The sequence below is a fragment of the Lampris incognitus genome, chromosome 4 (genome assembly GCF_029633865.1).
Source record: "Lampris incognitus isolate fLamInc1 chromosome 4, fLamInc1.hap2, whole genome shotgun sequence".
NCBI classification, from domain to species: domain Eukaryota; kingdom Metazoa; phylum Chordata; class Actinopteri; order Lampriformes; family Lampridae; genus Lampris; species Lampris incognitus.
In genome coordinates this window covers 19599864-19614085 of record NC_079214.1, presented here as the reverse complement: position 1 = coordinate 19614085, position 14222 = coordinate 19599864, and the positions used below count along the sequence as shown (strand labels likewise).

The 14222-nt window shown below is 43.5% G+C and overlaps 1 protein-coding gene across 1 annotated transcript in view; it reads right to left on the bottom strand.

Moving 5' to 3' along the window:
• Positions 1–4683, bottom strand: part of znf710b (zinc finger protein 710b) — a 61447-nt gene extending 56764 nt beyond the window's left edge. Inside the window, exon 1 of the mRNA XM_056278606.1 lies at positions 4487–4683. The gene's annotated coding sequence lies outside the window, so the exon portion shown is untranslated. The remainder of the gene's footprint in view (positions 1–4486) is intronic.
• Between the last annotated feature and the right edge of the window lie 9539 nt (positions 4684–14222).

Sequence of the window (14222 nt, the reverse complement as noted above, 5' to 3'; positions counted from 1 at the left end):
ACACTGTGAACACTTTTGCTTTTGACAAGTCCGGTAAAATGTCCTCAATGGTTGGCAGTGGGAAGTGACTGCGCTTTAGAGCTTTGTTCAAAGGCTTGGGATCGATACACACTCTTGGTTTCCCACTTGGTTTCTGTACCACCACCATTGCACTGATCCAATCTGTACTGCATTCCACAGGTGTTATGATCCCTCTTTGCTGTAGGTCCTGTAGCTCGTCCTTCAGTGGTTTCATCATGGCGACTGGGACCCGCCTCTTTGGCAGCTGTACTGGTTTCACTGTGCTGTCCACCTCTATTTTGTATTTTCCCTCGAGGCAGCCATCGCCAATGAACACATCAGCATACTCATCTTTAATTTGTCCCATTATCCACTGTCCTGTTGTTGTTTCTGTTGTGACAATACTGTCTATTGTCATGATGTTTTCATATTGCACTTTTATCAATTTCATGGCCTCACTGGCTCTCCTACCCAGCAGAGGCACTGTACCAGCTGCATTCACCACCTGGAACTCTAAGCGATATAGCTTGTTGTTTCTCGGGTTTCTTATTTTCACTTTACATTTTCCCAGTGGTTTTAATTTGGTTTTATTGTACATTACTAGTACACTCTTCGTGTGTTCTAATTTGGCATCTGGATTCAGCAGGTTAATTGGGATGATATTGCAACTGGCACCACAGTCTATTTGGAATTTGATCATGTCCTTGCCTAGAAGCATGCCAGCATAGAGAAGCTGAGTTTTCTTCATTTTCTCAGTTTCTTTTACACAGGTGATAATATCTTCATATTCATCACTCTCAGATTCAGTTGTTATTTTACTCACATATTTCTTTTTCCTTAGTTCCGGTTTTACTCTGCATTTTGCTGCAAAGTGGTTCTCTCTTCCACACTTTGTGCACTTCTTCCCAAACGCTGGGCACTTTTGTTTACTTTTCTCATGCGTTTTTCCACAATATCTGCACTCCACAGTGTTGCTCGTCTGTTTCCGATACTGTGCTCCTTGCACTGCATGTACCTCTTCCACCATCGATCCCGAGATGGTTTTCACATTGTCCTTTGAGAGCTCAGCGGCTCTGCACAGCTGCAAACATGTGTCCAGTGTCAAGTTTTTCTCTCGGAGCAGTCTTTCTCTTACGATTGTGTTGTTACCTCCACACACAATCCGATCCCGAATGAGCGAGTCTCTCACTGTCCCAAAGTTGCATGTTCTTGCCAACACTCTCAGTTCCATGACATAATGGTCTATATTTTCACTGGTGCCCTGGTTTTTTGTAAAAAAACGATAATGTTCCACAGTCTCGTTAACGCTGGTGTCGCAGTGATCATCAAACTTCTCGATAACGTCATCTAACGTCCATGCATCCTTCGGTGTGTCGCCAAGTAACGTGTCCATAAGTTCCCTGCCGCTCTCCCCGACAAGATAGCTGAACAGTTTCACCTTCTGTTTGTCATCGGCGTCAGCCATGGCTAAATCCACATACAGAGCAAACTCGTCCCTCCAGGTCTTCCATGTCCTCGAAAGGTTGCTTGAGTCCAGACATAACGTTTGCGGTGGTTTAAGCCCATCCATGTCACACGGCAGTCTCACGCTAGCAGCTAATGCTAACATATACTGAACGTTGCTTAGGAACACTAACCGCTCTCCCGCTCCTAGAAACTTTTCCGCACCAAACTTCAAACCGAGTCGTCCGCCGCTGCCACCATGTTAAAGTGTGTTGTTACCTTCTACTAAGGAGACGTTACAACTCGTTTCAACCCCACGGGGCTATAAACTTTAATAATAACTTCGGCACGTAAGGTTATGCATCATGCTCGGTCCGTTATTCCAGGTGCAACAACCGAAACGACCCCTGTGTAAACAAGGAACTAAACAATGGTTCCTAACTATAGTTCCTATTGTTACATAAACAACAAACAGATTGTAAACAATCTAAATGCAATGTGATTTGTGTTCATTTGAAAGATTGAGGCTTGAAGCCCCTCCGTTTCAGGTAGGCCATACTATTGTCACATTTAAAAATAGGCATCACACTCAAACAGCACACACAAACAAAGAAGCAAAACACTCCAGAGGTCATTCAGCATGGCTATATAACCATCAGACCCTAAACATTAGGCCTTTGTGCTTCGAGAAGCATCATCCCCTTTTTTTTTTAACCCTGCCTGCAGCACAGCAGAGCGCTGCAATGTGCTGACACCATCATCTGCTGTTCTGAACCTTTAAACCCAGCCATATTTGCACATCCTAGTAGACCCTGTCAAAATAGTAAATGAATATAGTGAATGTACAAAAACGATTAAGAAATCCTTATCTTAATATACAAGTGATGGAACTAATTTTCAGTTTCTGGCAAAACAAATCAACCTCACCTGAGATAGTTCATTTTTAAAAATTTTTTTTAGTATCAGCCTTTTAAGATAGCCTTGACTATATGTGCTCTGGTTTACTTTCTGTGTGGCTGCCTCAAAGATAATAATCCTTTCGATGATGAAGAGTGGGAGAATGACTTATGATTCACACTATAGCATACAGATGTGTAGCAACAGCAGAGATGATACATACTATTGATCCAAACTATGAGAAATTCATTCATCACTGTTCAGCTCAACAGTGCAATTAAACTCAGGGGCATCATTTAGTTGACCAATTACAAGGCCAAAACTTGAGTAATTGCCAATGACAAGTACTGGTATTAATATCTTATATTGGCAATAGCGAGGCATAACATTTTATCTCACAAAATCCAGGAGGAAAAAAGTGGAAGCACTTATCTTAAAAAGATTGCAATTTCTAAGCATTAGACAGAGATGCATTGTAAAGACAATTAACATCGACACCCGGTGCAAGTGAAACCCTAAGCATTAAACAAACATCACGCGGTAAAATAAGCAGAGGACAACAAATGACAGACGGTGACAGCACACTTTCGGACCACTTCTGAGCATCCACCCCCTAATCTTTTCCTCAACATAAATCTGACGACAATGGCAATTTGTCATACTTCCATCCATCCATCCATTATCCGAACCGCTTATCATACTTTAACTGTGATAATACTGTAATAATACATCGCTTGTGAGTGATGGTGAGTCCCCTGAACATGTCTATTGACAAGATCACCATGTAAAACTGCCACGGACCACACTGGGAGCGAGCTTGATTTCTTGTCAAGTGAAGTTCACCAGTATTGAATTAGCATTACAACACAGATATAGGCTCCTGCCTGGGTGGGCACACAGGCCCGCATATAGCATCGGCATTACATTAGTCACTGCAAGACGTGGAGGCGAGGCGTCAGCGACATCATCGATTCCGCCACATTGTTTCCAAAACGTAGTGCGAAATGGGACGGTTTGAGCGGTGTTTCTAGCAGTAAAAATGAACACAGTCCCTATTTCATTACACGTGCTAACCCAGGAAAACCCGTAAAAGCCCCTCGTACGGCTGGAACATGAAGTGTCACAGGCATTTTTCTTATGGGCACACCAGCACTATATGTTGTGGCAGACGAGTGATACCTCGGCACACTCAGGTGGCACCATCGTTTATATGTGACAGCATCGGGCAACTGGTGCTAGCTTGCCTTCCCACTGACAAGAGGCATCCCGACCTATTGGTTATTGGTTAACACTGCTGCATTGCATCTTCCCAGTGCGGTGTCAAAATAGCCCCAGCCGCAAAGGGTTGTGACCAAAATGTGGCCTCGATTACATCCACTACCCCCCCCACCCCCACCACCACCCATGCACACAACCACACAACCACACAAGGGTAGTCTCGAGAGCAGAAATGAACGCTAGTTATCTCCACAGTGAAATTGTTCACACATGGCAGGTCATAATAACCGTATTCCTCCCAACATGCGCTGTATCTTTAAAAAAAGAAAAAGAAGGGGGGGCGACAACTTAACCAGGGGAAAAAACTTTGTTCAAGGGCCTACGCAAGACATCTTGAGCCCGGCCCCGCTTATTCGCAGGAAGGGGCCATACCTCCGTGATGGACAAGAAATGGGCGATCGTGGCCTGCTCGTAGCCCCCCCGACTCCTTCATGCGTCTCTTTCCCATTCTCTCCATCCACCCCCACCCCCCACCCTCGTCGCGACGCCATCTGTTTGTGGCACGAGAGAATGTGGAAGTAAAAAAGAAAAGACGACATTTTGACTGTAGTTGCTGACCTACATCGGTTATTTCCAGTACGGCGAAGCACACCGAAATGAAACGCTCCCCGAACAGCCCGGGAAACTGGTCATGGGGAACACCGGGATGAAACAATAATTGCACACAAAAAAATATACCCCACAACGCAGCCGAGACGCGTTTGTCGGGGCTGGTCGGGAGGAATTTGGTAACTTACGGCGGGGAAAACACTCGCCTTGGCCGGGCCGGACGAGTCAGTGCTCAAAGCTAGCAGCCCGTTCCGTCTTATTTGCAGCGATATGTAAAAAAAAAAACCAACAACAACAACAACAACACATCACAACTCACCTGATTCCAAAATCGATTTATGGTGGCGACGTGACTGTGGTTATTATTAACGTCGGAAAACAGTTACAACGGCGGGTCCCCGTTGTGTGTAGCAGGAAGGAAGGAAGGCAACGAAAGAGGGGGTGACGTGAATGAATAAACAACTGAGCTCCTCCTCAGAGCCACAAGTAAAGGAGGAATGTGGCTGACTTGGTGGGATTCGGCGCTGGGCATTGCTGGGTCTTTTGAGTCATTATTAATTACTCCTTGCGGTGTGTCCCCACCCTACCCCCCTCGTTCATAAGCTGCTTTTTAAATAGCCGGTACTTCCTCTTTTTTTACGTTTATACTCACGCGTAGTGATATATCGATTCTTCCTCGTACAGAGGCACCGCAGCCTATATAGGATACTCGGCGGCAAATCTACCCATTTATTTGAACGTCCTCTCTCTCCGTTATTGATGTAGAAATTGCAACTTGTTATTTATTCTTCTTTTTTTTCATTGCCTAATACAGTTTGAATTATACCGACGAGATCCTGGGGATGGCGCTATGTCTGCGTCCGATAGGATTTTGGATAGAGGGCCATTATTCCAGTGGATGTGGTTCATGTGTGCGCTGCTGCATTATCTGCAATGTGCAGTAGGGTAAGACGCTGTGGTTATCCTGCCAGCCTAACCCACGTCAGGCAGTCGTGGTGGCCACTGGGGGATCCTGCCTGGTCCTTGAAATCCAGTGTGTGTGTGTGTGTGTGTGTGTGTGTGTGTGTGTGTGTGTGTGTGTGTGACGTGCCAATTGCAATAAAACAGGGCGTAAAAAATAGATGATATCGAATGTCGAGGGCAGAATTGTGCACTCTTTACTTGAAAACTGCGTGTTAATCTTTGCGTTACAACTTCGGCGATCAATTAAAATGATCTCATATTGAATATTATTCCAATTAGGCTGTAAACTTGAGGATGGCAAATTTGTATCTATAAAAGCTGGAAAGAATTTTAATTGTATTTCACCTTCAAATATATATTTTTTTATGTTGCGCTGAAATATATTCAACTATTCAAGTTTTCAAATCTGGATACAAGGTTTGTTGACAGATACGTTTCATCACTCATCTAATAGTTATACACAATCATACACAATAACAACCTTATAAACAACACAGTTGCATAACGACCGAAACCAACGATCAGTTTCATATGCAAATATGGGTGTGACAATTAACTACAGTTTCAACGGCCATATGTACTATTCACAGAGCAGTGGGGGATGTTTACAATCACAGCATTGTAAGATGGCAACAGGTGTACGCTTGCCCACCCCCTTGCCCACCCCCGTTTCAGGGATGGTCGTTCCCTCAAGTTAATGGTCACGCCCATATTTGCATGTGAAACTGATCGTTGGTTTCGGTCGTTATGCCACTGTATTGATTATAAGGGGTGGGGACACCTGCAGTCAGTTTAGACTGAAGAGGTCACTTAGATGAATGATGAAACGTTTCTGTCAATAAACGTTGTGTCCCGATGAGCTGATTCAAATTTCTTTCTTTGATTTTCTTACCTGGAATACTGAGCATGCATAAAGACGTTTCAAAGTTCTGAAGCGTGTTGGCGACTTTACTTTATTGTAGTTTGAATCTCTTCCACTAGAGGTCACCAGAGCTCCATTACAATTTGTTTACGTAAGCAACTGTAGTGCTGTGTGTGTGTGTGTGTGTGTGTGTGTGTGTGTGTGTGTGTGTGTGTGTGCGTGCGTGCGTGCGTGTGTGTGTGGCTTTTATTGTGGAAATAAACACCCCAGTGCTCCCCTCACAAATGTTTGGTCAGTGTTGTTTGTGCCACTGGAACAGCGTTGCACCACGTGAAACAGAAATTCTCCACTTAAAACCCATTAAAAGAGATAATTTTACCATGTGGTGTTGGTTCCCCCACCTTTTGTTTTCACTTATAAATAAAAAAAACATCAGTCCAGCCTCCTCCCCTTTTGAAGAGACACAGCCTGTGTTTCTCAATAAAAGGAAATAATGTTCACATAGCCAGCCTAGTTGTTAATCTGAACGTGGAAGCATGATGCAGACTGTTGTATTCTACTGATTCTGTAGAACAGGTGGCTGCACCCTAGTTTTAAATAATCTGTCAAAACAACAAAGAGCAGTCTAACATGCAAATAGTCAACATCTGCAGTCCTGCAATTCCCAGTTGTCGGCGTATAATCTTGATATTACGCTTCCGTGATTATTGAAACGGTTGTGAAAGGCCAGTATGACTGACAGAATATGGTCCTCCACATAAAGTTCCACCTTTGCCCTGTAGTGCTCAGTGGCCCATCAATAAAAAGTGTGCGGTGAATTTTAATGTTTTGCAGGTCACCGATCTTCAGCAAGGTGTAGCGCTCTGTAGGCAAAATGAGATGAGGGTTTATTGATTGTTCTCTAACTGACTCAAGGGTAAAAACATTGCACATATTGTCAAAAGGCACACAATGCCAACAATTGCCTCCCCGTTGGCAAAGAATACAGTACTGAAATGTTCAGCTGACGATGTGAGGGGCTTTCTGGAGATTCAGTGGACTACAAGGTCATACCGTCTCATCGGATGCTGTGTGTTTTAGTTCACCTCACAGCCATTCTCGTGATCTATGTGTATAGTCTGCTCACAGAAGTAGCATGCTTTGACTTAACACAGTATTGTATTTTGATCTTGACTCATTAATATTCTGGTCTAGCACAGATAGTTAGTTCATCGTGATGCATTATCGAGGCAGTTTGACTGCCTGAATTTTTATTGTAGAATTGCGAAGAGTGGAGTCTTTGAAAATGCATTTGAAAATGTTGTACATGTGGGTGCTTGACTTAATAGCAAGGTCCGTCTCCTCCTCCTCCTGGCCTTCCGCCTGCCCTCTCTATCCTCTCCACTCTACACTGCCTGTCTAGACTATGATTGAGATCTGCTTCATCACTTTGGGCTGTTCATTTAATGTACTTTCTTGCTCCACCTGCATGATTGCTCCCCATCTCTCTCGCTCTCCTGCTTTCAAAATAGATATGATTGTATTTATATATTTGCCTAATCTGAATTCAGTGTTCTTGGATTTCAAGTGCACTGATTTGGGAATGTAAGGCAATATAAGGGGTTGTTCTCCATCCAGAAGCACATTTTATTGTATAATCATTGATTCATGGTAGAAAAAAATACCCTTAAAGGAAAAATGTACCAAAAAAATAAAATGCAATGAGTTACTCGCTATGACCTTGGGCGGTATGCTCTAGATTTGGCACAGTGAGTATACTCCATGGCTTAACATAATAAACGCAAAGATGTTGTCATCAGTAGACAGTGAATAAAGACCGTGTCAGTAATTTTTGCTGCAAATCTATAAGCATTGCAAGCGCATCGGGGGGAAACATCTATAACCTGACACAAGTGCCCTGAGTGACTCTCCAACTGACTGTGTAAAAGGATGATTTACGCAGTGTCCACAAATCAACACCTTGCAATCATTTCTACTTCCTCCGACATCCAACACTCCACCGAGAGCAGCGGAGAGCAGTTTTGTTGAGAAGTATGACAGATACTGCTGCTGCTAGACTGATAAAAGAAAATATGATGAAACGATGTGAGGGAAACTAAAACAGATTCACATTGTCCCAAATGACTGGAGGACGATGCATTTTTTTTCCTCTTCCTTTTGCCCAAAACCATATCCAGCCTTCAAAAGCTCCCTCTGTGGGATTCATCACTGTGGAAGACAACAGTTTTTTTTATGAAATGTTTTGAAAACAGAAAACATCAACAGGCACATTTACAACAGCTCAAAGGTAAATTAGCTACTGACACTACCCTTAGTATGTAGTGGAGATGTGACACTGAAGTTTAAGCTAACCCATAAGAGACGCATTGACATTGCAACAGTGACCAAGGGAGGTGGGACTTGGAAATATTTTCCAGATGGTCTTGGTCATTCTTAAAAGAGCTATGTGTAATGATTCTGCTTTCCTGACGTATGATGTGAAAGACAAACATCAGGAGGAGTTGCTGAGTGGTGCTCACTGTAACAAAGTTAACCACTCTTTCAAATATGCAGAAATCTGGGGATCTGGGCATGCTAAAACGCTTGTGTCTTTGTTTGCAGCGACGACCAAAATATTTTGCTAGCATTCACGTTTCTCTGCGATCAGAAATAATCTAAATACATATATATAAACATCTACAGGGGACGTTTGAAAGTGGCAGATGTCTGCAAACGTGCTGTGTATCTGCAACCTCTCTATTTGGATTTGTTTGTCTTGCTTTGATTTGTTGTTGTCATTCCCATGGCTGACCGACAGAGGTCAGGATTCAAGTAGAATTACACAAAGCACTTCTGACAGAGGTACCCCAGTTTTGGTCTCCTTATCACATAACGGATTAAAACCTTTGTTTGCTGGATTCTAGCTCTAAGTGCTACTAATATTGATTGAAGTGTCTAATGGAAGAGGATACGAGTTCTGTTTTAGGGCAGCTCCTTCCTGTAACAGTTAATGGTGAAAATACCATGACAGCAAAATCCAGCAATACCTTAGTCCGTTGTAAAGGGCACGTTGCTAAATTCCTGTCCATTTACAATTTTTTTTTCATTAATAACTCGACCATTCATGACTTGACCCAATCCCCCTCAGTGGAAGCGCAACTCCTCATCAAATCCACAGTTTAGAGGCCGCAGGTTGATACTCCCCACAGATTTTAGCGGTAGACTGAGAGATTTTTGGGCCGCCATGTGTTTAGGGTGGTCAACACACGGCCATCCTGTTGAGTAGACAGCTTGTTTTATTAGGGTGTAGCAGTATTACATCATGTGTCCTCCGACAACCAGCTCCAGATCCCCAGACTTTACCAAAGATGTGCAGGCAGGGTGTGTTGGGGTAGCAGAAGTTCACACGCTGAACTCCACTGCAGTTCGCCTGAGAATACACAGGCTGTTGCATAAGGGCCTGTTTCAATGAAATATCCTTTGTTTTCCTGTTGAACCGGGAACAGAGAAGAGCTGGTGTCTGTCCTAGATATTGCACATGTACGCTATGTTTGAATGAGAATCTGATAAATGGGAGTTTTAAACATTCAGTGGAGAAACTGCAGCATAAGAATGCAAAAATCGTGTCGTTCCTCATATTGCTTCAGATAATGCTTTGATACTGTACAGACGGTAATGCAGATGCACTCCAAGGGGTTGTATGTGAACTATGACTGCAGTGTGAATACCACAGCAGGGATCAGAATGTCTCAAGATTCCTGCTTCAGGAAAGCGGGGTCTTAATTTAGCGAGGGTCATTCTCATCCCATGGCGGGAGGGCAGTAATTAACACAATGGTATCCCATTCCAACAAGGCACAGTGCCCTGGAGTCCAGCGGCCAGAGCCAAAGACTTGTATCTATTTTGAGATCCATGGCTCCGGTCAGGGTTATTTAGGAGTGCATCTGGTGATATCGTCTTGGCGTTATCGTTTTACATCATGTTGTTTGAAGAGTTTGAGTGGGGAACGTACGGGAGCAGCATGCAGACAGACTATCTACAGACAGGTGGGAAGCTACAAAGGACATAATTTGAAGACAAGTTGGACGATGCCTTCCTGGCATCTCCTCTCTTTTAGTGCTACTGCACCCTGTTTGCTCTCAAAGGCTTTAAAGTGGGGTTAAGCAGGTGTCTTGTAAGACAAAACTTTTCATAAAGAGTCTCTCAATCAACTCGCTGTAACAGTGATTGAAATTCCTTTGCTCAGTCCCAGTCTGCAGTCATCTACTGTTGCATGCAATTCATGTAATAAAAGGCGGTACTTCATGATGGTTGCTTCTCTACTATAGGTCACAATGTGAGCTAGACTTTGAAGGGTATCAAAGGAGTTCACACAATCCCAAACCTCTCCTATTATAACTCAAACAAAAATAAAAAAATTAAAGGGTTAGCATGTACGCTGTAAGTTCAGTAGATACAACAACACTTGTAGAACAGGTGGGATAGGAGCCTCACGCAGCCAGACAGGATATGAGGCTTGGCATCTTTGTAGACAACTGGACACCAGCCTGGCCACACACAGTCACCTGAATACTCCATGTTGTAGATGACAGCAACTGAGTATACGTCTATCATCCATTCATACAAATTGTTTGTATGAATGTGACATTCCCTTGCATTGTCATTTACTCCGTTTACCTATTTTGAAAAATGCAATTTAAATGTAAACTCCATCTGACACTTAACTGCGATTTAGGGCTATATAAATAAATTTGACTGACTTGAATGATGGTATATATACACACAAAAACATCTAACTGCTGGTTCAGCCACAGCACAGTGCACACCGCTGAGTTAAAAATGTGGGGCCCTTCAATCGCTGCAGCTAGAAAATGGCATACATAGTCTACTACTAGAGCTGGCCCTTGAGCTGGCGACATTCCACATGCTAATTGGTCTCTCTTTTCTGTTTCTGTGCCATGTAAGGCGGGAAAAAATTCCCACTATATCTCCCAGTGAGCTTTTCCTGGTTCTTTCCATTTACATTGTCTTGTTTTCAACAAGCAGAAATTATCACAGCTTTTATTGCATATTGTTTTACTGAAAAGGCAGATTGGATTCTGGCTAATGACTTTTTTTTCTTCTTTTTAACATGTCAGAACCAGCTTCGTGTGGGTGAAGGATATCCTCATTAGCAGACATTGGACAATGGCACTGACCCGTTGGGTTTCCTTCGTCACTTTCAATCAGCGTGGAAGGAGGAACGCTGAACATTTCATTGTTCTTGTGTCACCTTTTTCGTTCACAGCTTGTCCATTTTCCCTTCGGAGTTGATTTTTTTTTTCGGATTCTATTTAGGTCCATTAGGATCTCTGAGTTCGAGAACAAGCTGCTAATGAAAAGTGGCTGTTCTCAGGTCTGAACATGTTTATATACTCATTTGACCACTAAAGACCAGAGAGGTTGATGGAGTTCAAAGCAATTACACTCGAAGAGAAAGTCACCGGTGTTATTTGGGCTGATTACGGGTCTGATCCAACTGAGGCTCGGAAAGGAACACTTTTTTAGGTGGAAGTTTGGTATGTTGTTGAGACTAACAATTCCAAAAAGCATCTGAGATTCGGGTATGGTGCATTCTTACTAAGTCTTGTGAAATCTGAGCACTGAGTGAAAATGCCACGTCCCTTAGGGGTACAAGTAAGGAAGAGCAGCTGCAATGACAGCCGAAGATGCTTTGATCTGTTGTGTGCGGTATCAATCAATACTCGAATACGACAAAAATAGGAACATAAGACCCTTCGTGGGATTTTGTCTGCTTATGGTTAATCGACCGACTTGAGATGTTGGAGGATGTGAGAGTTATTCCCGAAGCTGTGGGCAGCTTACACATGAACAAGCAATCTTGCTTTGCTGAGAAAAGGTATAAATCGCAGTGGTTGTGGGCATCTATCCAGAACCCAGTACAAAGCTTTGACAGAAATCCAGTGACTCTGTGCATGGAGCGATGGAAGCTGTGCACCTGTTGGGGGTGTCTCCCTCTGAAAGAGCGCTCTCCAGCCCGAGGTGTGCAGCGAGCACAGACGCTGCCTTTGTTTGATGTGGAGGGACTCCTCTCTTCACCGGGGGAAATCCACCCACCTGCATCCGCGTTATTGAAAACTTGCTCTCCTGTAATTCTGCGTAGATTTTAAAGGGCCTCTTGACAGACGACACCGATTAAACATCACACAAACGTTCTCCAATCATCAGTGCAAGTTATGAAGCACACATAAGCTGTTTCTCTCTGTGTCGTACTACCTAAAGACGGACAATGACATTTTTACCCATCAGTTATTTCTAGTGGTTTTCTGGAAAGCTAACTTTTTCCAAGCACACTTATTCCAAGATGAACGCATCTGGGGTGTCCAGTTAGCATGGTGGTCTATTCTGTTGCCTCGCAACATGAGGATCGGCAGTTCGAATCCCCGTGTTACCTCCGGCTGCGGGTGGGAAGCCGGATGTGGGCCTGGTCGCTACACTACCACCTCCTCTGGTTGGCTGGGGCGCCTGTTCGGGGGGGGGGCATGAGCCTCCCACGTGTTACATCCCCCTGGCGAAACTCCTCACTGTCAGGTGAAAAGAAGTTGCTGGTGACTCCACATGTATCGGAGGAGGCATGTGGTAGTCTGCGGCCCTCCCCGGATTGGCAGAAGGGGTGCAGTAGAGACTGGGAGGGCTCAGAAGAGTGGGGTAATTGGCCAAGTACAATTGGGGAGAAGAAAAGGGGGGGCAATTTAAACACATATATTGCAAGACAGAGGGTCTGTAATGATAGGAAGCACTTATATAGGTAAGGTTATCTCAGGGTCATAAAGACACATATTAGTAATCAATCATTGGCACCTGCTATGTCCTATAAGGCAATAAAAAAGCTAGTGATAACAGGCTTACCATATTCTGTTGCTTCACAACCGTTGTACTTATTCACGCCTCATCAACTAACAGTATGTGTCTTGTTGTCATGACTCTCTTGTGTATTCTTTATTTCGATCCAAATTTGTTGATTCTCCACCCCACACCCAAGTGTTTTTGAAGTAATTTGTGTGACTTGCTTATGCTGCCAATTAGCTGGCGGTAGATCAGAAGTATGATTTGTGGAGGAAAAAAAAATTTCATGCACAGATAATTTGAATAAACTCAACCACCGACTGCCTCCCTGCATTTATTTTGCAATTAGTTATTCCAATTGTCTCGTAAATTTAGCACAAACACACAAATAATTTCACAAACTCAAGCCGAGGAAAACCGCTTCACTCGAGCCGAAATGAAATTGTCATGGCCATCAACAATTTCTTAGGATGTCAAATAAAAGAACGCACATCCATTATAGGTCATTAACTCATGACAATGATGGCCGACTCATGTGTCATCCAGTCGCATTCCTCTGTAATGTCTCTTACATGTGTATCAGTTATCAGAAAGAGCCATCACAAAGGCGGATATCCAATATCCTCAACGTCAAACGTGATTGTGGCCCGAATGCATCCTGCTATTTTTAACCAATGAATCACTGTAACACGGAGAGACCCACCAACTGTGTTCACTAAACATACCCAGATTGTCTCCCTGGCCACATCCTCTTGTTTTTATGGGAAGTGTTGTGTTACCGCTCTTTCACAGGCGTAACGAGTCAATGCCGGGCCCCAATGCAAGATGGTCAAAGCAGGCCCCTGGCCTGCTCATCACAATCAGATATAACATAACCTCACGTCAGTTGTTTCCTCCTGTTCCGTTCTTTACTTAACCTTACAGAATGGACAGCTAATGCTTTACTTGCTTACTTATCACTTTATTAACAGAAATCCTTAAGTCATACAGTTCAGCTACTTTCATCTCTAGCCAGCGTCACCCGCGGTCTGTGTCACACTCTAATTGCTCCCCGGAACCACAAACTAGGAATAACAATCCTATTTGTTACATCAGTAGTTAATGAAAGCAGTGAAACACGCAGCTTTAACATGACCAGCAACGGCAAAACGCACTGCACAGTTGATACCTAAGTGAAATTGACACTAGGAAAACAGGCCGCCATGCTGTAGAAGATGAGTCATAACAGAAAGGCCAAGTTGGTGATAGACCAGCCCACTTAACAAAATCTGACACAGGTGAAAACATAATTGGTGATGGCGCACAACACATGGACAGCATTATTCATGTCTGCACATAGGCCTTATAAACACAAAACAGAAGTGTGTAGGTTAGTCAAATAAATAATAAATAAAGTCTACTTACA